This window comes from Ascaphus truei, chromosome 1, assembly GCF_040206685.1.
Source record: "Ascaphus truei isolate aAscTru1 chromosome 1, aAscTru1.hap1, whole genome shotgun sequence".
Lineage (NCBI taxonomy): Eukaryota > Metazoa > Chordata > Amphibia > Anura > Ascaphidae > Ascaphus > Ascaphus truei.
Window position 1 is genome coordinate 440,817,094 of NC_134483.1, and position 23,363 is coordinate 440,840,456.

A 23,363-nucleotide genomic window follows, 5' to 3' on the forward strand; every position below is an offset into this window, starting at 1 on the left:
GCAGTATTCCTCCATTCACCTGTAATTATAGCTGGCCGTCCCACCCAAATCCCAATAAAAAAAATATAATTGAATAACTTTGCAATGCCAGACACTGGCATAACTGCCAAGTGGGCATGTACAGTACTGTAGCAGACATTCAGAGACTTGGTCTGTACAGCATGTGTAAGGTCAGGGGTTGAAAGGTAAATTTTTGTATTATCAGCATAGAGGTGATATTTGAAACCTAGAGATGTGATAAGGATAAGAAAGAGTGTGTGAAGAGAAAACAGAAGAGGTCCCAGGCAAAGCCCTGGGATACCCCAACAGAGAGATCGAAAGAGGAGGAAGAGGTGTTTGCAAATGAGAAAGTAAAAGTACAATGGGAGAGGTAAGAGGAAATCCAGGACAGAGCTCTGTCACGGATACCATGAGTATGGAGAATGTGAAGTAGAAGAAGGTTGTCCACAGTATCAAAGGCTGCAGGGAGGCCAAGTAATATGAGCAAAGTGCTAATGACCTTTGTATTTTGCAGCATGGAGGTCATTAGTTATTTTGGTGAGGGCTGTTTTCTAGGAAGCTAGATTGTAGAGGGTATAGAAGAGAGTAGGTGGTGAGAAAATGGAGCAACCGAGAGAACACAAGGTGTTCAAGGAGTTTAGAGGCAAAAGGCAGGAGGGAGACTGAGCAATAATTAGAGCGATAGGCAAGTTCAAGCGTGGGTTTTTTGAGTAAGGGTATAACTGTAGCATGCTTGAAGGAAGCAGGAAAGGTACCTGAGTAGAGGGAGGAGTGTAAAATGTGTGCAAGAATTGGGAGCAAGAGTTTTGAGGAGATGGGAGGGAATAGGGTCAAGAGGGCAGGTGGGGTGGTAGAGGGAGAAGAGGAGATCAGCAGCGACACATTAGCTTGTGTGACACAGGAAAAGGAGTCGAGGAAAGCCAGAGGAAAGTTTTGAAGAGGTGTAGAATGTGAGAGGGATGCAGAGGGGATGTCTTGCCGAATAGAATTCACCTTTGTCTTGAATTAGTGAGCAAAGTCCTGAGGCCAAATAGAGGAAGAAAGACAAGTAACAGATGGTGGTCTGAGGAGAGAGTCAAAGGCATAGAAGAGTCTGCATTAGTTAGACTTGTGAGTGTTGATTAGTGCCGAAAAGTAGGGGTTTTTTTTACCGTGAGAGAGGGCAGAATTGAAACAGGATAGGATACATTTGTAGTCAAGGAAGTCTGTGAGAGTATGAGATTTCCTCCAGAGGCGTTCAGAGGAACGAGTGCAGGAGCGGAGCGTGCGTGTGTTGCAGTTTAACCAGGGCCTGGAGCTAGGAGGGTGAGAGCGGAAGAGGTGCATGTAGATTTAGAGAGGAGGATAGGGCAGAGTTGTAGTTTCTGACGAGATTGTTAGTCTGTAGCGGGGCTTAGAAAGGAAACGGAGGAGCGCAAAGTGGAGTCAAGAGGTGGGAGGTTAATGGGACGCAGGTTTCTGCAGAAGCGAGGGGTAGATGAAGGCGGAGAAGGGGAGAAGTGAGAAAAAAAGAAAATGAGATAAGCTGGTCAGAGAGAGAAAAGGGGGAAATGGAGAAGTCAGAGAGAGAAAAGTTTTTAGTGAAAATCAGGTCTAGGTAGTTACCGTTGTAGCCCCTTTTCTCCGTAACTAAAGGAACCACAAGTACTGCTGTTACCTGTTTGGCTACCAGAAAGCCTGAGCCTCCGCCTCTTGGAGCCTGGGGTGTCGCTTGGTCGCCTCGATGCAGCGCCTCCACCTGGGAGGGATGCCAGCGTAGCGGGATAAGCCCCTCACAGGAACCAAATAGTAAATACACACACAGGTATATAATAACGGGTTTTACTGAACAACAATATGCAATCTGCACCCAACAGTATATAGCCCACACACAACACCAATACACCAATTGAGTGCCCCTAAAATACATAGGGTGATTGGCATCAATATCCCTGATGTCCTTTTCCCACAATGTCCGGGCCCAGCCAAAAGTGTATGGAATAGTGCTATCCCGTGAACCGATGGTGCACTTGGTGTAGTACCTGCCCAGGCGCTCCAGCACCCGTGGACTACCGAACAATAAACAGGGATCCGCTGATCCAGCGATGTTGTCGTCCGCCTCTGCGTGGGGTGAACTCCCATTGGAAGGTCTCACCTTTAAGAGTCTATATGTAGGTGGTCTGGTCCCAGGCTACAGGCCGTGAGTCACCGCGCTGCGTCCTGTCGCTGATGTCTATCACTATCAGGCTACTGGGGAAATGTGTAAAACGAAAAAATGTGAGGCGCTACTAATGAAGGTGAAACATATAAATATAATAATGTGATAAATATCAATAATATAAAGTGCTCAAATATAGTGCTCAAATATAAAAAGTGCTCAAATATAAAAAGAATGGCAAACTTCGCTGCTCAACCCTCTTGGGAGAAGATCCAATTTCTCCCGTCTTGAATGGTAAGGAGAAGCTTGTGGGGAGCGCAGGTTTCACCATATATATAAGGAAGAAAATGTAAAATAGTGCAGTATGTCTAAACAAACACAGCAATTTAAACAGGAATCATGATTTGGGACTCACATTCTCCCAGTGGTAATACAGCATTGAATAGCAAATAGAGCAGTAAGAAGACTCAGCAATGTGCAGGGGGACTCCTGACGAAGCTGCCACGCCAGCAAAACGCGTTGAGTGAACCAGCAGCAGTTCAGAAGTGTGCCCCGAATGCCCCAGAACCCGTGTGAATCCATTCTGTGTTCGATCACGAAAACCGGAAGTGACGCGACGGGCCGAACCGGAAGTGACGCGACGCGACCTCGGGAGAGGGGTGGATGTTGTACACCTATGCTGCGCATCAATTGTTACGTGTCTAAGCACTTGTTGCTCATGTAAGTGCAATAACAATTGCCTTTTTCAATATATCATCAGTGAACATACAATGTTGCACTAGAGTTGTCCTTTTTTTCATTCTGTTGAGGGTTTGTCCTGCTGACATCAGGGAGTGTATACAAGCAAGATCCCCCTGCACATTGCTGAGTCTTCTTACTGCTCTATTTGCTATTCAATGCTGTATTACCACTGGGAGAATGTGAGTCCCAAATAATGATTCCTGTTTAAATTGCTGTGTTTGTTTAGACATACTGCACTATTTTACATTTTCTTCCTTATATATATGGTGAAACCTGCGCTCCCCACAAGCTTCTCCTTACTGGGGAAATGTGCCTATCTGGGGGCCTTTCGCTGAGGCAGCCACAACCTAAATGTGAGTGGGGCCTATCTTTGACCTAAGGGGCAATCTGGGCCAAGTCCAGGAACCACTGGCACCCAGACACTACCTTCCCCTTCTGTGTCCTGGCTCCAACTGCCAGCGAGTGGCCGAAGCGCGCCAAAAGTATAAATTCTCTCCTCAGGAGATCCGGGGAGTCCTATTGGCTAGGCTGCGCCTCGTGACTATGCTCCTAGAGCATTCTGGGAAATGTAGTTCCATTGCAGAGCCCAGTGTGAGATGACCGCCACTACTGCAAGGGTACTGCACATACGCACATTTCTAAGATTGCCGCAATACCTCTGAACCTATCTGCACATGCACGAGTGGCTTCTGCGCAGGTACGGCCAATTCTAACATGGCGGCACACGCCCCTCAGGGGGTAGCCGCATTCACCGCAATGCCACTGTAGCCTCCCCCTTCTCAGCTCCCGCAATGGAGGTAAGGAGGGAAAGGGGGACCCGTCTACACTATCTTTGTGGGTGCTGGCTGCAGGCCACTGTTGAAGGCCTAAAGAAGAGGTTAGAGAGAGAAAGCGGACTGCCCAAGGGAGAGAGGGGTCATCAATATGGCAATGGAAGTCCCCAAGGAGAAGAACAGGGGAGTCTGAGGAGAGAAAGGAGAGCCAGGATTAAAAGTGTGAAAGACAGAAGGGGGATGCGTAGAAGTAGGCGATAGATGACCGCCACGGGGACAGGGAGAGAAGAAAAAAGCTGAACAGTGGGAGCATCCAAGGATAGAAAAGAAAGAGAGAGAGGAATAGGAAGGGGTTGGTAACGGCAGATTGAGGAGAGGAGGAGCCCCACGCCTCTACCCCTGCCATTACGACGGGGAGTGTGAAAGAAATAAAGGCCACCATTAGAGAGGGCAGCTCCTAATCCTAATGCAGAGTCAGACTGAGTGAGCCAAGTCTCAGTTATAGCAAAGAGCAGAGTGATAGAAAAAGAAATAGAAAAAAAAGTCATGTACAGAGATACATTTGTTAGAAAGGGAGTGTGCATTCCAAAGGCCACAGGAAAAAGGGAGAGAGGTGGGAGGTTGATAGGGGATGGGGATGAGGTTAGAGTGGTTTACCCCACAAGGAGGTGAAGTTACATGTAAGAGGGGAGGACGAGAGTATGTAGAAGTAAGGCAGGGACAAGGAGAAGTATCCCTTGAAGCAAGGAGAAGTAAAGCAAGAAAGCAGATGTGGGAGGAGGATTTGTAGGGGTGTGTTTTAGAGGATGGGGTATAGCTGAGTGGAGTTAAAGGGCGCAGATAGGAAAGCAGTGAATGAAGGAGATATGGGGAAATGTGAACAGAGTTAGCGACATAAGGCTTGAAGAAAAAAAGTGTACTTTGCAAAGAAGTGAGGTTAGAGTGAATATAAATAGCAGAGGAGGCATGGCAGTGTTGAGTATCAAGAGTGCTGGGCACTGAAAATGGAGTTAGGATAAGGGCAATGTGCAAAATTTCAGAAATTCAATATATGAATGGTGGTGCTGCAGAGTGAAAGGCTCTGTGTCTTGAGTCTTTGACAGAGTTGCCACCACTTCGGGTTTCACCCGGAGACTACAGGTTTTGGCCACGTATCTCCGGGCGGCGGCGTCTCCCAGCATCTACCCCTGCAACTACTGCCAATATGTCTGCACGAGTCAAATGGTGCCGTGTTGCCATGCCAACGGGAATGCTACGTGACATAACAGCATCACGTGACACCCATCGCCCTGACATCATGAAGCTACGTGACATCACAACGTTATGCGGCGCCACATTGCTATGACAACATGACATTACGTGACGCGTAGATGCCATAAGGCGTCCCGTTGTCATGGTCACTTGACGCCGCATGACGTTGTGATGTCACGTAGTGTCCCATTGTCATGGCAACATGGTGCCATTTGACGCCGTGCAGCCATATTCATAGGAGTTGCTGGGGGAGATATCCGGAGGATGCCAGAGGATGCCGGGAGACGCCGGTGAAGGTAAGTGCTACATTTAAAAAAAAACGTTTTCCGGGTTGGTCTTCAGTAGTAGGTGGCAACCCTTGTCTTTGATAGAAAAAGTCCCCCTTTCCAGCGCCATTGAATTCCAGAATCCAGGACCAGTATGTGTAAAGTAGTCCACTTCTTTGTTCACTTCTGTTGAAGTCCCTGTTAAACTCCACTTTAACATGGTCCACTTTAAAAATGGGACACTCCATGCCCCTGCCAGGCTGGTTCTTCAGTGTATCTCTAAATATATAGGCCTAAGAAGTAATTTGATCCCACTTAAGTTCTGCCCAGACAGCTCAATTAGCACATACAGTAAGAGGCACTGATAAGGCATGTTATTTGTAATCTGGCATTTCTTATACCTATGCTAGCTGTGGGTTTACTAATCAGATTAGTACAGCAGATGTTAACAGCAAAGACAGCAACAAGTCACCCAGTGTATACCTGAGAAAAGAAAAATGAATTCTGTTAGGATCTTACAGGATGAGTCCTCTATAATTCCCTGTTAAACTCCACAGCGTGAGCAAAAACTGAATGCAAATGCACTCTTTTACATACATAGACCATTCTTAATTAATACAGCGAAAACACCAGATTTTTATTGCGTCAAACTACCAGCCGTTTTCAAACAACTTTGCATTGGATATACTGTATCAGAGTTTAATGAATAAGCCCCATAGAAAGACTGCACTCAGTTGACATCACCAAGATTTTCTAGAATTTAAAAGAAGCATCTTAGTGTATATTTGCTTTGTGTCTGATATTGAGTGATTGTGCATGCTTCTTTAATCTGACCACTCTTCCTTGTGTAGCCATGCCTGGTCTGGCTACCAGACTACCCTCCCTGGCATGCAAGTCCTGGTAAGTGCAGGCAGTGTCAGGCTCAATCCTGGTTTTTCCCCACACATGCAGCTTCCTTGAGTAACAATGGTGGAGATGGAACAGGGTCTGTGTTCTGCCCAAACCTTGGCTCAGACCTTGTACCTTCCCCTCTGTACTAGGGAAGCTGCAACCTTAAATTGATTGAGTGTGTGTCGTCTCACCCTCTGGGGTGGGACTATAAGCTGCAGCCCCATCAAGGGGTTGTGAAAAAGTAAAGGGCAGCTGAAAAGGCCTCAAGCCTCAGAGCTGACCCAGGGACCACCAGAGATCTGGGTCCCGAGAGAAGTCTGCAATTGGTGTATATCTATTGTATGCTGGTTGCTGAATAAATGATGTTCCTGTTCAGCTATACTCTGGCCTCTGAGTCTGCAGTCTATCAGAGAGAGTATGAGGGAGTTCTTCCACTGGGGCTGCCTCCAGCACTCCTGGAGCCTGCGAAAGACGGAGGCGCTGACATCTAGAGAAGGAACTATGCGATTACCTCAAAAGCCTGTCCTGTTTCCCCAACATCGGCGGAACCTCAGCTCTCCTGCAAGCCAACAGGTATTACGCACCACTACACACCATCTCCCATAGAGTGGGGGAAAGAGGGCTACACTTGCAAACAGGGAAACATTCGGGATCCTTTCCTCTGCGCTTCTTTAGTGTTAAAACATGTCTATAGGGGAAGGGAAAACCACCCTTTAACAGGAAGTTAACATACTTCCTGTGACAAGCAGTTCTTAGAAAGATGTTAGAAGTTAACCTGTATGTTAAGGTAGAAAAAAAAAAAGGTATTTGACCCTATTCTATATGTTACACACTTGCTATAAATTGCAAAACAGGAGCGCAGAATGCTGTGACTGTGCCGGCTTTGCTCACAATTGTAGCTACGGAAAGCCTGGATGAAGCCCATGGAACAAGGGGAAATACTGTCTCACAAAGAAAGCGTCATGTGAAAGAAAAGCTGAACAGCTCAAAGTGAGTGTGGGTTACTTTAACAAAGAGGGATTTTACCTACATCCATTCAGTGCTTCTGACACTTTCAAGAAATTCCAAAGAGTCATCTAGGAGGGAAAAGAAAGTAATACTTGTTGCCCCACAGGTACAGCACTTGAAACGATGGGTAATATTTAAACTTTTTCTTTACGCCCCCATAATAATATTTCCACAAATAGGCATATAAATTCTTCTTATGCTTTGGGAACTGCATCTGATCTCATTTATCATTATTCAAATATTAGCTGAAGGGTGACTTGGGGGCAAACAGCAATGTGCAAAGATCTAGTCTTATGTTGGATGGCAGTAACACTGCTTGTTTTTTCACAAGGTGCTCCAACCTCTTCAAGCAAACCCATGAAGTTGGAACTGTTGCAAACTGCGCTGGATAACGTGAGGAAACTGCAAGACTATAGCAGGGTAAGTACACAAATATTAAACATAGGATTTCTAGTGGTGGCAGGTTGTATTGTGAAGAATACTGTATTTCACAACTGGGCTAACTAGGTTTTGTTTTTGTCTTCCAGGATGTCCCAAAAGAGTTATACACACCAGCAATACAAGATATCCAAGTAAGTTTGTATGGCTATATGCTTTATGCTACTGTAAGCTGTTATGATTTTGAATTACATACAGCTCAACCCCCTTATAACACTGTGCTTGGTGGTCCAAAGAATCACATCGCGTTATAAGCAGATCGAGTTAGAAATAATGTACAATTGTATACATTGTACAATAAAGTATTTAAGATGCCAATAATCGTGTTGTAAAGTATTCATACATACGAAAATTGGGAGCCACGCTTGCATCGCGTTATAAGCAGATTCGTGCTGTAACGGATCGCTTTATAACGGGGTTGAGCTGCATTTACTTAAAGGAGACACCCTTCATAGGCTTATGGGCTCCAAAATAGCAAGTGACCTAGGCTATAATAAAAGTCTTCCATGGCTCAAATGGTAAGAAGATACTTGCTAATGTCTAGAGTCTTTAACTGCAGAGTATCCTTTTTCTTTTTTCAATGTTAAAATAAAAAGTATACTTCATGTACAGCCACTAGCAGGGGAGTCAGAGATATGTGTAACCCAATGTACATACATGTTTCAGATAATTTTAGGCTACGTCTATTAGGTCGTTGTTCTGTGCTGTGCAGATTTACAAAACCATGCAAGAGCCCCCTTAAATGTGTCACTTCTGTGCAGACCTCCCTTGTAGTAGCTCTAGCAAAACCTTGTGCTCAGCTTAGATTATATGGTCATGTAACTGTGCAGAACCTTCATTCCTTTATATGCGTGAACACGCCAGCTAGCAAACACTGCAAAAAATTATTATAAAACGTTTACATTTACCATAGTCTTTTGGGAATACATTAAAAAATTCTTGTATACTTTAAATGCCACGTTTTGTAGGTCAATGATTGTCAGAAAGAGTGTTTCCATTTCAACGGCAAGTAAAAGGGTACAACATACAGAATCAGTGTCACAATCTAAACTTCAGAGAGAGGAAAAAGCTATCTGTGTGAATTAGTGACCTTAGAGCAGTGTTACTGCTGAATTTCACTGAAAATGTAATTTTATCTTTCACAATTTTAGACAATCTACCATTCAGTGTAACTCTGATGTCTTAGTCCGATATGCTGTTTAAGAATCTCTAACACACACTCTGTTTTCAGTTAGATTTTCTGCAAAGAAAACCTGTTAGATCTTTTTTTTTTCCTGATTAGAAAGGAAACCGCTCCAGACAGGCATATACTGTATACAAATGTCTGCCTTTGTTTGCTCTGTAGCCTATATGATTGTGTAACATGTCTATGGATATTTGGCTAAAAAGTGATGTGATGGTTAGATTACTGATGCAGCCACGAGTATCAAAAACACTTGCCTGGGAATATCTGGGGCAATACCCCAGTAATACTGCAACATTTCTGTGACATTTCTGCAGACAGACTAATGACCCATCGGATTAACACAGTGGGGGTCCCTGGCAGTCCCATTCAAACTGAATGAGACTGCCAGGGACCCACACTGTGTTAATCCGATGGGCCATTAGTCTGTTTGCAGAAATGTTGCAGCATTACTGGAAGATTGCCGCAGATTTTCAAAGGCAAGTGTTCGGATACTCGTTGCTGCATCTGTACTTGTATGAAATAATTTCATTTACTATTGTATTGTAATTTACAGTTTGTATTTCACTAGTTACTAGAGAATCAGGAATATATTTGAGGTGTTTCTCACATGACAGTATCTGCTTGTTTCAGCCTGGGTGCAGAAGAGAGGCCATTACATGCTTTATTGCGGAACTGGACAGTCTAGACCTCTTCCGCCCATATACTGATGAAAAAGCTGCCGGAGAGGTCCAAGATTTTATTAAAAAGATTAAAAAGGATGTACTTACAGCCATGGTAAGAAAATATATGTGTAGTTAGCAGTTCTTTTCCTGAGCCCAAATTAAATATGTTATTTTGTTGGAGGGAGGGGAGGGGGGGGAGGGAGAGGGAAACAGAAACTTTTATTGAGATTAATACTTAGGCCGCAGTCCCAGTTTGCACTGTGGCACACGCGTCCGGCGGGGTGGCGGCGCATGCACAGCGCTTCAACGCAATCTGCAGATTGTGGCATATGCAGGAGATTGCGACAGGGGGTGGGGGTCGTAGCAGGGGTCTCTTCAGGGGCGTGGCCATGACCTCACGTGGCTGGTTCGCCCTCATTGGCTGAACCGCCGGCAGGGGCGTGGCCACCCCTCCGTCACAAGTTGTCAATACAATTTTGATGTCTTTCAAAAACTGGTCATAGAGCGCGGCTGCCAAATGCGCGCAAAGGTACGTAGTGGGCCCAGCCTCATTGGGGGGCCGTACTTGTTCGCGCGTGCACTGTAGAACGTACTGGGGACACAGACTTAGAGGCAATGCTCAAGGTTACTTCAAAAATATATATAGAAACAATCCTGCATTACAGTATATGTAAATAAAGTGAGTTCGATTTGTGTTTTTAGTTTACACAAAAATAGCATTTTGTGTTATTTAAAAAAATGCATGGGGCAAAACATATATATTTTTTTGCATTGGCAAACCTTAGAGAAGCACTGATGGTAAAAAATAGTGTAAACACTGCAATTCCCCAAGCAGCATTTTACCATTTGCAACTGTCTCCAATGTTGAAGTTCAATGTTCAAGTAGCTATATTTGTCTTAATAGTGTAGATTTGTTGTAGGTTGTGATACCTTTAAAAGGGAGTTTTTTTTTAATACTCATAGGGGAAATTATAGTGCATAGAGCTTTCAAGACCTCATGGGATTTTCTGCACACATTTAAAGAAAAGACCTGTGAGGTTTTGAAAGGACTATAAAATTTCATTTATGGTGAACTGATATTTTGATCCATTAAACTGTATCACAGTCCACTATACCTGCAACCAATATATTGTAGGTGAAAAATAACTGCACAAAACACTCAAACATTTGATTCATTCAATTTAGTTTTTACTTTTATTTACTATCTGTAAATTGTATTCACGAATATGTACTTTTTAATACATCACCAATACAGATTCTTTGTGCAAATACTTTTTGTGTTCGTGTGTGTGTGTGTGCGTGCGTTCCTGAATTCTCAAATGTGACTGTTTATCCTATATTGACATGAGTACCGTACATCACTTAAAATACCTTACAGACACACCGTCAAGAAAATGCTTTCACAATTTATATTTTCCTGTTCTAAATATGTGGTAAAAAGAGAGACACTTACGGAAACCACAAACCTAGTACAAGATCTTAAGCTATTTTTGGATTTTGATAATATCGACAATTGTCATTTACATGAACAAACAAATAAAACTTACTCTTTACTTATTTATCAAATGAATACACACCTGCATAAAGCAGCTTACCAGAACCCAGGGGTCCCCTGGAGTTGATCCGTGGTCCCCAGGCCCCCTGTATAAAGGAATTAGTTTGTTAGTTTGATTGGTTTTTTTTGTTCCTTAAAAAAAATATATATAATGTGGCCACCGTATTCACCAACAGAAAGCCGCGACTTCATCTCCTGGTGATGTCATGGCTTTCTATTGGCCGTTGGAGCAAGCCCTGTCTGTGTGGCCTTTGCGAGCACGTAGGACTGCTATTTGAAAGGGGTAGTCACGCAAGCAGGCAAGAAATGTCATATATTGTGAAATGCAGTCTTAGCAGTTACTATATTCATTTCATGAATCTATGTTCAATGAATTAGGAAGAAGGGACATCTAAAACAAAGCTGCAAGATACATTGTCAGAATTGTTTGTGTTGCTCAGCATTGCTTCTTCATGCTAACCACAGCTTGTACTGTATACAATGAGATAGTCTTTAACTTCCTGCCACAGTAATGCCCATCATGAAAAACATTTAGTGCTGAGAGATAAATCTTTCAATCTAGCAATCTAGCAGCAAGCTTAAGTGGTTTAAAGTATTGTCGGAAACCCAACTCTGAATTTCCACATTTTCTATGCTTGAGTTTTTATGGAATTTCATTTTTTTTTTTTAAATCACTTATTGCTTTATAATAACGTTTTAACATACATTTGTATTACAAACTGTACAAATGACATGATTTTATGTATACAGGAGTGTGTGCAAAACATTGTACACATTGCTATATTCAGCTGCAACCGTAATTACTGGTCATGGTGATAATGACTTCAGCATGATTTTTAAGCAGCAATTACTTATAGGGAGTAGCTTCTGATAGTTAACATACTTTAAGTAGCATTTTATATTTTTTGTAAATACATGTGCAAAAGTAAGTGTTATTTGTCTCATGTTGTGCGCAGTTCACACTGAATCTTGTAATAATAATAATAATACGTGTTTGTTTCCCATTCATCACTTTTGAAATGTTGTCGGATAATGGAATAAGATCAGGATTGCAAAGCATGTCTGAATGTATACAGTATGATCTATTTTTTTAAACGTACACAATATGCTTCATAGTTTCATTTATAAAATGTTATATGGTTGTAAAGTTATAAATCTTTGCAAAGATAAATATGAAATGTCCACTGACAACTGTAAAATATCTTCTCAGCACATTCACTTACCTTGTTTGAGTGGTCCACATTTGGCCAGGTACTGTATAGATGTAGCCAGGCTTGGTGTTCTCGGTGCCGGGTGAACCCGTGGCTTCTCCCGGCAGCGTGAGCATTTTCTGTGGGGGTTCCACTCGGCATTGTCCCCCCACCGGCAGATGTGGCTTTCACTGTCTGCGCAGCCGCAGCGTTTTGCTTTTCTTCTCGTGTCTCTGAGGACCGTCAGACTGGCTACATCTGTTATAGAACACACCTGTATGTAGAACATACCTGTATATAGAACACACCTGTATGTAGAACATACCTGTATATAGAACATACCTGTATTGCTCGTCATGACACTAAAGTATACTCAATGTGATTCTACGAAAACTAATTCTGCAAAAAAGTTTTGCTGAAGATATCTTACAACTTGCTTTCATTTGCAAGCTCTGGGTCTACTCAGAATGCTTCAATATGAAATATACAGCAGCAGCTGTTTGCTCATTTTTAGAGTTGTATTACGGGTAACAGAAGTGACTTTTGGGTACATGCATCAATTGCTGGTACGGGTTATCGCACCTGTACAGCCTTAACTCTCATTCGAGTCAAAAGGAGTTAACATTGAAATAAGGTGTGATTACCCATACCAGCACTTGATGCATGTTCCCAATGTTTTAGATGACAAGTTACATTTTTAAGCCCCGCCAACAAGTGAGTTGATATAACATTTGTATTTAACCCCTCTAGTTCTGATAGTACCTGCAAGTTATTGCAGCACCCTGCAGGTATTAATGCACTTGAGCACTAAAAGTATGTAATGCGTGATATATACGTTCTTTTGTTGCAGGAAGAATTCACTTCTTCAGGCGAATGTGTCGAATGTGAAGTTCATGAAATGAAAAATGGCGTGGAGTTCCTTGAAGGATTCGTCGGTTTTCTACAATGTATGAATCAAGGCTAGGATTAGCAAGCCTGCCGCAAACAAAACATATTGTTAAATATTTATTTATTTAAAAAACAATGTATTTTTTTTTTTATGGTCACTGATTAAATTATTCATCCGTTACATTTCCTAATTGTCCTTACAGCAGAACTGTGAATGTGAATACCAAATATTTAATATAGGTGCTTGAGCTAATGTAATGCAACATTATCAATTGGCGGACATTACTGCATGTTAAAAAGTAAGATGTCAAATGATTAATTTTTCAAGAATTGTCGACTGATGTTGCAAGTGGGTCAATAAATGTTTATTACGGTTATTACTCTACAGTATGAAAGTGAATTAAAAATAAACCATGTTATGGAATTTTTAGCAGTCTGCAATATTTTTATCAGCTTGAAAATAAAGTGTCCCATTGACACATTTCACACCCCAAAAGCATCTTTTAACTGAATGACACAAAATTCTTCATATATATTATACATGATCTTTGAAGAGAGTCACTAATATGCATACATACTTATTCATACTTGTATGACATGGCAACTCAAATTTTTTTTTATGGACGTCCACTTTGTCTTAACTTAAATGTATAGGGTTCCGGGGGAAAAATACAGTAGCTAATCCCCTCCCTCCAGCCCAGTTGTGAGCAATGAAGCGAAGACAGGAAAAGGGGGATTCTGCTCCCAGTACCTTCTCTGATGTACTCGCACAGTGGACTTGAAGTGCACAGAAGGATTGGAGTAAGGAGTATTTGAGTAGCCCTATTTTATGGATATGAAAGCTCTTGACAATCTGCAAGACCAGTATTGGTTCTATAAATCTGTGCTCCAATGGTTCATAAAATGCATTTAACTCTGTCTATGTCTGTGAGGCTCAACAATGGTTTACAAGTGTTCCACGAAAGATGTCTTTCACTTGTTTCTTCCAAGTCACCTGGTACACATCTGAGATCTGACTCAAAGACTGTTCATGGTCCCAAGGTTCCACAAAGTATCCGGCTGCTCCTCCTCTTACCGTGCACCCCACAACTGGAACAATCTAGACTCTCACAGCCGCCACCAGTCTAAGTTCGTTCAAAACTAAAGCTATCTCACATTTTAATCTGGTCTGCAACTGTTACATAGAGGTGCGTCAACGAGTATTCTAAAACTTGCCTTGGAAAATCACCAACAAGACCCAGGTACATGCTGGGTACATGCTGCAACATTTCAGTGACATATCTGCAGACAGACTAATGGCCTATCGGATTAACACAGTGGGGGTCCCTGGCAGTCCCATTCAAACTGAATGGGACTGCCAGGACTGAATGGGACTGTTGTGTTAATCCGATGGGCCATTAGTCTTTCTGCAGAAATGTCACTGAAATGTTGCAGCATGTACCCAGCATGTACCTGGGTCTTGTTGGTGATAGCAAGGTAAAGAGAATAGTCCAGGCACACGGTCTTATCACAAAGTAGAAACTTTAATCCAGCATAAATCCAACGTTTCGACTGCGCACAGGCAGTCTGTCATGGTGATAGCCCCAGATTTTCCAAGGCAAGTTTTAGAATACTCGTCGGCGCACTTGTACGCCTATAATATATATTATCTTTAATTGTTTATGCAATGTCTTGTAGTTAATGTATAACCCTGTTCACTTAATGTAACTATGTATTTGTAACCATATATTTGTCATCATAATGCCCAGGACATACTTGAGAACTAGTGGTAACTCAATCTATTACACTTCCTGGTAAAACATTTTATAAATAAAAAATAAATAAAATACACTATTTTCACTAGTGACGACAATAGATCGGCTTTGATAAAAATAGGTTCTCTTTAAGAGCAAATCGAAACTTTTTATGAATATCATTATTGAAGGAAGTGACAGTTGGATCAGAAATACAACCGAGTTTTAAAAAGACAATTTAAGAAGCTGTGGTTAGAGAATATTTATACAGGACTGGCCTTAGCCTTTGCGGGGCCCAATGCGGCATGCTGACAGCACGGCCCCTCCTGTGGGAATAGTTAATGGTAATTACCTTGAAGAGCAGAACTACCCTGGCAGCGTCATGGCGTCATTTAACATCGGGCACCATGACAATGCGATGCTAGAGTTGGAAGGCCTTTCCGGAGAAGGTAAGACTCGCGTCTCAACCCCCCCCCCCCCCCTCACACACACACCACCCCACTCTCTCTCACCTTGGGGTGAGAAGCAGTCCTGCCAGTCTTGGTGCTCCATGCTCCCTCCGGGCAAGGGTTGGATCTCTGTGCTGACAGGATGGAAAGGAGGCCCCAAATGCACGGGGCCCAAGGTGGCTGCCTGGACCTAAGGCCGGCCCTGTGTTATCAACAGGTGTTTCCTGAAAAGCATACTTGACTTCAATTTAGTCCCCCTCAAAAATCTGTAGGTAAATAGGTACTAAAGGGGCTATGTATCAAAGTTTCCTTTCATTTTCATTCTGGTCCCCTATAATGCGCATATTTTCAAACGAAAACAAAACCACACACGGACATGTATAAGCACAAGAACACTTCTGGATTCCACTCTGTTCCGCGATCTCTCCTGTCCTCTCTGACAACAGGGCTCTCAGTAGGTTCTGGACCTCTGGCTTGGACTCTATGCGTTTCGCCTATGTCAGGCTTCCTCAATGTTTACTGGCCCATACTATCAGACCATATATAGTACTGTCCATGATGGTAATTAATTAGATAATCACCTATTTAAAACTGACTTCTTTATTTAACCATACAGTATGTCTATATGTCTAAATGATGTACCTTCATCCAAATCATGCTATAAATTTGTGAGGACTCCTGAACTGTGCGGCCTCACGCGCGCTCCCGCACGGACCCTGCGCATGCGCAGCCCTGCCCTCATCAGACCTGCACCCGCTGCCAAGATCCTAGAGCCGCGCGTCCTCACACAACCCTCGCACACACACGGGGCTCCCCCTGGCAACGCAGCGCCGTCAACCCGTGCAGTGCGCACGCGCACACTCCCGATGTCCTCAGACGCCGCGACAACGGCCCCTGCCTCCAGAGCGCGTTGCACGTCATCGGTGCGCGGCGCGCGCGACATACCCAAGCTTTGTGTCAACCTCAGTTCATCAGATTTAGCAGCTACACCTGGATCTCAGGCCCAGCCTATCACAGGCTTCCACAGAGACCGTGCCTCTGCTCCACCCCCGGGGGGATTGGCTAGTCTTGCCTATTTATGCTCAGCTGTGTCACTGGCACTTTGGCTGAGCATAGATTCTTGTTACTCTGTGTTTACCTCTCTCCTTGCCTTGTTCCTGTTCCGTTGTTTTGCTGCTTAGATTGATCTTCTGTGTACCGACCCGGCTTGCTCTTGGACCATCCGTCCCTCTGGTATTCCGAACTCCGCTATCTCTGACCCTCCGCTCAAACCCTGACCACGGCATTGTACCTCAACCATCCTGCTCTCTCCAAACCAGGCCTCGGCTATAGTACCTTCTACGTTCTGGACCTCTCCTACTCTGATCTCGGCAAGTATAGCGACAACACTAACCTCTCAGCCCCAGACCCGGCTACCAAGACTGGCCTACACTCCGGACGTGATCCCTGTGTCTGGTGTTTATCTACTCCCATCTCAGTACCGGGGTTTCGTCTTGTTTGTTGTGAGCACAGCGTGACAGTATGCTCAGACCCACAAACATAGACCACCCTGAGGTGGGAAACATCTTGGCTTCCCATGCCACTATGTTTTCCAAACTGGAAAACTTCCTGGATCAATCTAGCCACTGAATAGATTCCCTACAACAGGACCTTCGGTCACTCACGGTACAGGTGCAAAACATCACCGTACCCACGCCCCTTGCGCCCCCCACTGCACCACTGGTTAACCCCTTGGCTTCGGAACCCCGACTTCCTGCACCCAACTGCTACTCCGGAGACCCCCTGGAATGCCGAGGCTTCCTCAACCAGTGGTTTATCCAGTTCGAGGTGACACCCTCCCGGTTCCTTACCCCAAGGTCAAAAGTGGCCTATATTGTTTCTCTACTTACAGGCGACGCATTGGCTTGGGCCTCCCCTATCTGGGAACAAAGGAGGGACCTCACGCAGGAATTCCGACGTGTCTACGACACCCTGGGTCGTAAGATTACTGCTGCTTCCTCCCTTCTCCACATATCTCGTCATCAAACATAGCCCTATTTAACTGGACTTGCTCCAAGCCTCCAGTACCACCCTAGAAGAAGCCTTAGCGGGCGAAACGCGTTGGTGGGACTCTCACGCTGCTGGCCCTGCCTGCTAGCACTTTATTTGGATCTTATATTTCCGTTGTTTACCCTTGGAAGTTATTCTTGGACCATGGCTTTGTTTACCAGAGACTGCAGTGTCATACTATTATAGGAGCTGAGTATCTTCCTATTAATCCATCTTTTTGACATCTGTGTTTGGGTCACTGAAGTACCTTTCAAATTATGTTTATTTTATGTCATGTACTATATGTATAGTTTCATGCCTATAGGTCTTCTTTATTTAGTGCCCCGCACACTGGTATAGCATGCCTATTAACTATTTTTTACCATATTCTATGTATTTTCTTTAAAGGTTTATTATTTATTTTCCTTTATTGTTTTTCTGTTTAGTATCTGTAATATACGACCGGACAGTTGTAGATCGTTATGGGTACTTTGTCCCCATGGTGGTCATATCATCTTAGGTACTGATCATATTATGTTTGGGTTTTATATGGTAATTTAGTTTTCCTCGGGTCTGTCCAAATTCAATTTATTTTTTGTTTAGTCAGGCAGGTTTTCAGTCTGCTGTTTTTGTTTTTCATTATTTTTTGATTTAATAAATTATTATCATTATTTTGCATAATTTATCTGAGTGCTCTTTAGAGGTTTTTTTTCTCTGTATTTTTATATATATATTATATATATATATATATATATATATATATATATATATATATATATTTTATATATATATATATTATATATATATATATATATATATATATATATATATATATATATATATATATATATATATATATATATATATATATATATATATATATATATATATATATATATATATATATATATATATATATATATATATATATATATATATATATATATATATATATATATATTATATATATATATATATATTATATATATATATATATATATATACATATATACATATATATATATATATACATACATATATACATATATATATATATACATATATATATATATATATATATATAAGTTCTTCAGTATTAGGTGATACCTTTTTTATTGGACTAACAATTTATGTCATAGGACAGCAGAAAGTAGCCGTGTTAGTCCAATAAAAAAGGTATCACCTAATACTGAAGAACTCATTTATTCTGCACAACGCACTGTCGCAACTGGACTAACACGGCTACTTTCTGCTTTATATATATATACATATATATATATATACATACACACACACACACACACACACACACACACACACACACACACACACGCTGCAAAATAGGTGGATGTGTAATAGCCAGGTCTTTGAATTGCAATAGATAACTTCTAATAAGAAAGCACTTTTATTAGGCTGGATGGACAGGTATAATAGTGTAGGAGTGAATGCCCCTATTGTATGTCTTTATTTATATAGCGCCATTAATGTACATAGCGCTTCACAGTAGTAATACATGTGGTAATCAAATAAATAACAGATAATATAAATAACAGATCATGGGAATAAGTGCTTCAGACATGAAAGTAACATTAAGAGGAGTCCCCGCTCCGAGGAGCTTACAGTCTAATTGGTAGGTAGGGAGTACGTACAGAGACAGTAGGAGGGAGTTCTGGTAAGTGCGTCTGCAGGGGGCCAAACTTTATGTATCATGTGTTCAGAATATCCACAGTGCTATTCATATGCTTCTTTAAGCAAGTGTGTCTTAAAGCTGCAGTTCAGTCAATATCCTGCATGTGTGTTTTTTTAAATAAATCAGTTCTGTAGTAAGAAAAAATACTTTTAGCATTTTCTGTTTTTAAAAAAACAACTTTGAAAGACCAATTTTCTTGTATTCTATTTTTAACAGCCATTTGCTAAGGCACTGTCCCTTCATGTCCTGTCACACCCCTTTGTCAGCCCTGCTCTCCCTCTAGCACGTCAGTGCAGTAGTGCTCATGAATATTCATGAGCTTCCACTGACTGACAAGCAGAATATAAACAAATCCCAGCTTTTAATATGTCACCAAATTTCGACCTATCAATACATGGAGAACGAATTGACTGGCAGCTATACAGTTCTTTAGGTAATTAGAGATTGCACACATAAAACTATTGAAGTAAAAAAATAAATGTAAAAAAAAAAAAAAAAAAAGACTGAACTGCAGCTTTAAGGTGGGTCTTAATGGTGGATAGAGAGGGTGCTAGTCGGGTACTGAGGGGAAGGGCATTCCAGAGGTGTGGGGCAGTCAGTGAAAAAGGTTTAAGGCGGGAGAGTGCTTTAGATACAAAGGGGGTAAAAAGAAGACATCCTTGAGAAGAACGCAAGAGTCTGGATGGTGCATAATGAGAAATTAGGGCTGAGATGTTAGGAGGGGCAGAAGAGTATAAAGCTTTAAAAGTGAGGAGAAGGATGGAGTGTGAGATGCGGGATTTGATCGGAAGCCAGGAGAGGGATTTAATGAGGGGAGATGCTGAGACAGATCTAGGAAAGAGTAGAGCGATTCTGGCAGCAGCGTTTAGGATAGATTGTAGGGGAGACAGGTGAGAGGCAGGAAGGCCGGACAGCAGGAGGTTACAGTAATCAAGACGGGAGAGAATGAGGGCCTGAGTCAGAGTTTTAGCCATCGAGCAATAGAGGAAAGGGCGTATCTTAGTTATATTGCGGAGGAAAAAGCAACAGGTTTCAGAAATGTTTTGAATGTGAGGGGCGAATGTGAGAGAGGTGTCGAGTGTGACCCCTAGGTAGCGTGCTTGGGCTACTGGGTGAATGATCGTAGTTCCAACAGTAATGTGGAAGGAGGTAGTAGGGCCAGGTTTGGGAGGAAGTATGAGGAACTCTGTTTTAGCCATGTTGAGTTTAAGGCGGCGGAGGGCCATCCAGGATGATATAGCAGAGAGACATTCAGAAACTTTGGTTTGTACAGCAGGTGTAAGGTCGGGTGTTGAAAAGTATATTTGTGTGTCGTCAGCATAGAGGTGATAATTAAACCCAAAAGATGTTATTAGGTCACCTAGAGAGAGTGTGTACAGAGAAAAGAGAAGGGGTCCCAGAACAGAGCCCTGGGGTACCCCCACAGAGAGATCAATAGAGGAGGAGGTGTTAGCAGAAGAGACACTGAAAGTACGATGGGAGAGGTAGGATGTGATCCAGGATAGAGCTTTGTTCCGAATACCAAATGTATGGAGAATGTGAAGGAGAAGAGGGTGGTCCACGGTGACAAATGCTGCAGAGAGGTTGAGTAATATGAGCAGAGTGAAATGACCTCTGTCTTTGGCAGCATGGAGGTCGTCAGTTATTTTAGTGAGGGCTGTTTCCGTGGAGTGAGCAGTGCGGAAGCCAGATTGTAGAGGAGAGAATAGGTGTTGAGAAAATGGAGCAAGCGAGAGAATACAAGACATTCAAGGAGTTTAGAGGCAAAAGGCAGGAGGGAGACAGGTCACGTTAGAAAGACAGGTAGGGTCAAGCTTGCTGTTTTTGAGTAATGGTATGACTGTTGCATGTTTGAAGGAGGATGGAAAGGTTCCAGAGCAGAGGGAGGAGTTAAAAATGTGTGTGAGCGTAGGGATTATAGTGGGACCAAGAGGTTTTAGGAGATGGGAGGGAATGGGGTCAAGAGGGCAAGTGGTAGAGGGAGAAGAGGCGATCAACAGCGACACATCCTCCTCTGAGACAGTGGAAAAAGAGTCAAGGAAGGCAGGAGGAGAGTTAGGAAGAGGTGCAGGATGGGAGGAAGAAACAGAGGGGATGTTCTGATGTATGGATTCCACCTTTTCCTTAAAATAGTCCGCCTATAAATGACAATACGGACATTTCTGTATTTATAACTATATACCTGGATCCCCAAACGTTCTGATTGATGTACCAACAGTGATAAAAGTAAATAGTAAATGATCTTACAAAAAGGGGGAAAAAATAAAACCTTAATTGAGACCATGAGGGTTCAATGTTTGAAGTTTAAAAATCCATCTGGTTTCATGTTGCAAAAGCACTTGGTCCCAATTACCTTTTCGTGGCCGTAAAGGAACGTGTTCGATACCTGTAAAACGTAATACTCCACTGTCACCATTGTGTGCTGTTATTACGTGGCGTGCCACAGGTGTATCGAGACTGTTTGGAGTATACATAGCTATATCATTATAGCTGTGTTGATATTTACTATCTTAAACATACCCACAATTGAACGGAGACTGTACATGGTCTGGGATAATTTACTGCTGCTTATATAACTCACATCTGATGAGCTCTATATAGGTACACCACAGTATAAGTGTTGGTTTACACTGGAGTTGGACTGCTTGTCTAACCAGACCACGCATGCACTAATTAAGTATGCAGACACTTTTTAAGGGGGGTTCAGATTAATAATACATTCAATACGAAGTCTATTATTTATTACTGCATTATGGTATGCTTATTTTAGCACCCTTATTCGTGTGACCCTATATGAATCAAGGCAAGATTTGTGTCGTTTTGTCCTTATATGTGCACTACTTCAGTTTACCCTAGACATTAATAAAGGTTACTATTAACTATTCATGTCGTCACATCACTTTTGGTTAGAGTGCTAATTAGTCGAGTTTTCTCTCCAGTATCTACTATCAGCTTTCAATCAACACACAATCAAGATACCCAGCAATCCAATTGACACACTGTGGCGGTGAAAGCGTTAACCAAGCCAATAATAAAGTTATTATGCCCGGCTGGTTAACCCTAAACCTTGTTGGGGCTGAAGGGGTTAATTGTGTGGCTATCAAAATGCCATGTTTTCCCTATACCATATCGTTATTGTTTCTATTTTGCAGCTCAGAAGCTAGCTGCAGTTATGAATGGGAAAATGTGAAAACTGTATTCGTGACACAAGGGGGAGCTTCTAGCGCTGTGCCAAGCATTAATTGCATAAGTGTGCCTCCGAGTAAGTGGCTGCATTGAAGATGGGTATCACTTTCTAAACCGCAGACGTCTGAACCGATAAGTCAATTGCATAAGTGGTCTGCGGTCTAGCTGAAGTACCTTAGTGCTACAATGTATCCAGCCGTCTTGTTATCCACTTAATGTGAATTGGTGAAGTGCGTCTGCGGTTACCGATCAAAGCCAGCACCGATACATTGTATACCGGTTTGTAACCCAGAACGATTATAGGTCAAACCGCAACCCACATCACAGTGCCCATTCAATTAAGTGGCTAACTTGCGCTTGGAAGGAGCTAGCAATCTAATTTTTGGAATACAGTTAGTGGCAAAAGTACCATTCACATACATATTGTTTTTATGTCCCCCACACATACAGAAGGTATATATAAAAATAACATGTAATTCAGTGGTATTTTAAACTGTGAAGATAGGAACCCTTTCCTGTCAGCCCAGCAATGAATCCATTAACATGTCTCCATACTTCAAAGGGCACCCTGCTAAGTTGGTGCCCCAGTGTCTAGAGAAGTCCGGAGTTGAAAAGCCTCAGAGACCCTAGGTGTTACGGCGGCCAGATTATTGCCAAGTACCAGATACCGGTGCGAAGTATGGGTTATTCACACTTGGTAGCCAAACCCCAGACTTGCTGTCTATGAACTCCTGGCAAGTCTGGAATAGGTGGGAAAAGTTGTTCCCACGGGATGATTGGGTGTGTATGTTAGGAATAGGGCCCTTAACCCTATAAAGATGCCTGTAGCCCAGTCCCAGTTAGTTCCATCTGAGATTCATCTAAGAAACGTCCAAGTTGCAGCGTCAGCGGTTCCGGAGTGTGAGGGGTTAACTACATCGTAACCAAGGATCGTGCCCCTCTTCCAGAATTTGTTTGATCTAAGGATTCCCAAACGAATCCTGTAAGAACTTTACGAAAAAATTCCTTTCGGCTGAGATATAGGGGTGGCAAGTTGCGCCCCTAGCCAAGGATTGTCGCAAGGCTCAAATCGCGCACCCACTTGCAGGGGTGCCCAGAGACTTTGTTTTCAAGTCTTTCGTTTCGTGAACATTTTATTTCGTTTCCCCGTCCCAATAAGTGTTTATTAAGTGTAATTGTGAAAAATTGTGTGTTTGTCTTAAAAGGAAATAAATTACAATTTATTTTGCCCTCCTTGTGCTCAATTCAGAATCCCGGTATTAATGTGTTGATGAGACCTGGTCTACCGTGA

At 42.5% G+C, this 23,363-nt stretch overlaps 1 long non-coding RNA gene across 1 annotated transcript; it reads left to right on the forward strand.

Annotated features, from left to right (window-relative positions):
• The first annotated feature begins 6,910 nt into the window (after positions 1–6,910).
• On the forward strand, positions 6,911–9,462 carry LOC142471620 (uncharacterized). Its single transcript, XR_012789536.1, has 4 exons — positions 6,911–7,049; positions 7,399–7,487; positions 7,595–7,639; positions 9,322–9,462. It is a non-coding gene; the product is annotated as an uncharacterized LOC142471620 (long non-coding RNA).
• The last annotated feature ends 13,901 nt before the right edge of the window (positions 9,463–23,363 follow it).